The 3,318-nt window shown below is 39.5% G+C and overlaps 1 non-coding gene across 1 annotated transcript; it reads right to left on the bottom strand.

Annotated features, from left to right (window-relative positions):
• Positions 1 to 1,870: 1,870 nt before the first annotated feature.
• Positions 1,871 to 1,977, bottom strand: LOC124504527 (U6 spliceosomal RNA). The gene has a single exon (XR_006960483.1). It is a non-coding gene; the product is annotated as a U6 spliceosomal RNA (small nuclear RNA).
• Between the last annotated feature and the right edge of the window lie 1,341 nt (positions 1,978 to 3,318).

The following is a 3,318-nucleotide window of genomic DNA, read 5'->3' as shown; positions in this document are numbered from 1 at the left end:
AAAACTCTCCTTTGTATCTGGCTTAAGCTCAGTGGAACACTTGTAGATTCTTCCATGTTGTTACATACCACAATAGTTTGTTATTCTCATTGCTGTGCAGCATTCCCTTCTATGAACATTCCAGAAGTCATTTATTCATCCTAATTTTGATGGACATTTGGTTGTTTCCACTATTTGACTAGTAAAAATTACAATGCTATAAACATCCTTGGAACATGTCTTGCAGTGAAATATGTCCATATTGTTTGTTGTTGAGTATGTATCTAGGAATGGTAGACCACAAGGCATGTAATTGATCATCTTTAGTAGGTACCGTCAGTTTTCCAATTTGGCTGAACCAATTATACTCCCACCACGACGGGAGTTCTAGTTGGTACACATGCCTGCCAACATTTGCCGTTGTATATCTTTTCAATTTAACCACCTGATAACTGTATTGGGGCATCACATTATGGCTATAATTTGCATTTTCCTGATGCACAAATTAACTTGAACCCATTTTCGTATTTATTTTCATGTTTGTTAACCACTTGGCTACTTTCTTTTGTGAAATACCTGCTCAAGCCTTTTCCTATTTTTCTCCTGGGTTGTCTTTCTTTTCCTATTGGTTTGTAGGGGTTCTTTTTATATTCCAGATATGAGTTCTTTGTCAGGTTGTAGGTATATGTATTATAATATTTTCTCCAATTCGGTGGCTTGCCTTTTCTTTCTGCCAATGGCATCAATTGGTGATTTTTTTTTAATTTTTTTTTTAATGTTTATTTATTTATTTATTTTTTTTGAGAGAGACAGAGACAGAATGCGAGTAGGTTGGGGGAGAGAGAGAGAGGGAGACACAGAATCCGAAGCAGGCTCCAGGCTCCGAGCTGTCAGCACAGAGCCCGACGTGGGACTCGAACTCATAAGCTGTGAGATCATGACCTGAGCTGAAGTCGGACGCTCAACCGACTGAGCCACCCAGGTGCCCCTGGTGATTTTTTTTTTTTTTTCCGTTTTGGTCAGCACTGAGAAAGAAAAAACACAGCCTACATCTGATAGCTGTATAGTTGCTACCAGGTGGACCATGGTGTTTCCCTGCTGAACATAAACAAATTCACAGGACGGTAAAGTCAGAAAAGGGCTCTCTGCGACCAGTATGGAATAAAATGTCTTATATCCTTATAGTTAAGTATGGCTCTTATAGGCAGCATATGGTTGGACTTTGTTTCTTATCAAGTTTGGAAATAATAGTCTTTTAATTGGAGCATTTAGCTGATTTGCATTTAAGTTAATTAATTTATTTCGGTTTTTTCAGTCATTTTATTTTATTAAAAAATTTTTAATGTTTATTTATATTTGAGAGAGAGAGTGGAAGAGGAGCAGAGAGAGAGACACACACAGAATCTGAAACAGGCTCCAGGCTCTGAGTTGTCAACATAGAGCCCAGCATGGGGCTTGAACCCATGAACTGTGAGATCATGACCCAAGCTGAAGTCAGATGCTCAACCGGCTGAACCACCCAGGGGCCCCATCAGTCATTTCAGAAATAGTGTTGTTTTTTTTTTTTTAATTTCTCCTTCTTGTTTTACATTCTTTTTTTTTTTTTACAGCATCATCAGTCTTTAATAACTTATAGGCAAAAGCTAAAACATAGTTAATAATAATACAGAGGACACACCCAGCTTATAAAAACAGTTGTGGATCTACAAATGTGGAGGGGTTCTTGGCACTTTCGCACAGACACAAAAATAAAGACTATTGTGACTAGCATCCCTAGAAAAGCAGCCTGCAGAGACACCCCAGTTGGGGGGGGGTGGGCCAGGGGAGGGGTAGCCCTCGTTCATCCCAGATGCATTCTCCAAACAACCTTCTTTGGCCCCAAAACATATCTAAAAATATGGAACGCTTCACGAATTTGCGTGTCATCCTTGCACAGGGGCCACGCTAACCTTCTCTGTATCGTTCCAATTTTAGTATATGTGCTGCCGCAGCGAGCATTTGTTTTACATTCTTATATCCATCTTTTCTTGTATTCTTTTGGCCTAATAGAAATTTTATTATTTCTTTTTCCTTCTGTTAACTTGTTAGTTACATGGTTTTGGTTTTTGTTTTAGAATTCTTTGAGTGGCTACCCTAGAAATTATAGCACGCATCCTTTACTTATTATAGTCTAATGTAAATTATTGCTTTTGCCAACATACTAGGACCTTAGAACACTTTCACGCCAATAACCTTCATTGTACATTTTATATTACTATGGTTATGCATTTAACTCTGCGAATATTATAATGCTCCCCAAAACATTATTATAATTAGTGCTCATCCCGAAAGGTGCCCTCCTTATTGCCCATCACCCATTTAACCTACCCCACCCCCACCGCCTAGCAACCCTCAATTTGTTCTCTGTATTTAAGAGTCTCTTATGGTTTGCCTCCCTCTCTGTTTTTGTCCTATTTTTCCTTCCCTTCCCCTATGTTCGTCTATTGAGTTTCTCAAATTCCACATGTGAGTGAAATCATAAGAGATCTGTATTTCTCGGACTTATTTTGCTCAGCATAATACCCTCTAGTTCCATTCACAGTGTTGCAAATGGCAAGATTCCATTCTTTTTCATCGCCGAGTAGTATTCCATGGTATATGTATACCACATCTTCTTTATCCATTCATCAGATGATGGACATTTGGGCTCTTTCCATAATTTGGCCCCTTCAAATCAGCACTTTTGTATCCTTTGGATAAAATCCTAGTAGTGCAATTGCTGGGTCGTAGGGTAGTTCTATTTTTCATTTTTCGAGAAACCTCCATATTGTGTTCCAGAGCGGCTGCACCGGCTTGCCCTCCCACCAGCAGTGCAAAAGGGTTCCCCTTTCTCCGCATCCTCGCCAACATCTGCTGTTGCCTGAGTTGTTAACTTTGTCCATTCTGACAGGTGTGAGGTGGTATTTCACTGTGGTTTGGATTTGTGTTTCCCTGATGAGGAGTGATGTTGAGCATTTTTCTCATGTGTCTGTTAGCCATCTGGATGTCTTCTTTGGAAAAGTATGAGTACACTATTTTTATTAATAACTCATTTGGGGCCTCAATTTCCGAGTGATATTGAGATCCTCATGGTTTGTTACCTTTGTGTAGCCTGGCGTAACTGAAAAGGTGCAGGACAAAGCCTCTCTCTCCTGGACAGAATGTGTGACTAATTTGCATACGGGGAAGTTTCAGGAAAAAAAAAAATCACGCCCTTAAAGAATAGGGCCATTCGAATTGGAAGTCAGCATGGTGTGAATACCCTTGCAGAGAATTCTGGGCATAACCTAAGTCTCTCAGGTCTCTTTTTAAAATAATCAT

This window comes from Lynx rufus, unplaced genomic scaffold, assembly GCF_022079265.1.
Source record: "Lynx rufus isolate CCGP_SWC_20201006 ecotype Redwood Valley unplaced genomic scaffold, mLynRuf1.p SCAF_8, whole genome shotgun sequence".
In the NCBI taxonomy this organism is placed as follows: domain Eukaryota; kingdom Metazoa; phylum Chordata; class Mammalia; order Carnivora; family Felidae; genus Lynx; species Lynx rufus.
The sequence above is the reverse complement of the archived record's forward strand: the minus strand, read 5'-3'. Positions and strand labels throughout refer to the sequence as shown.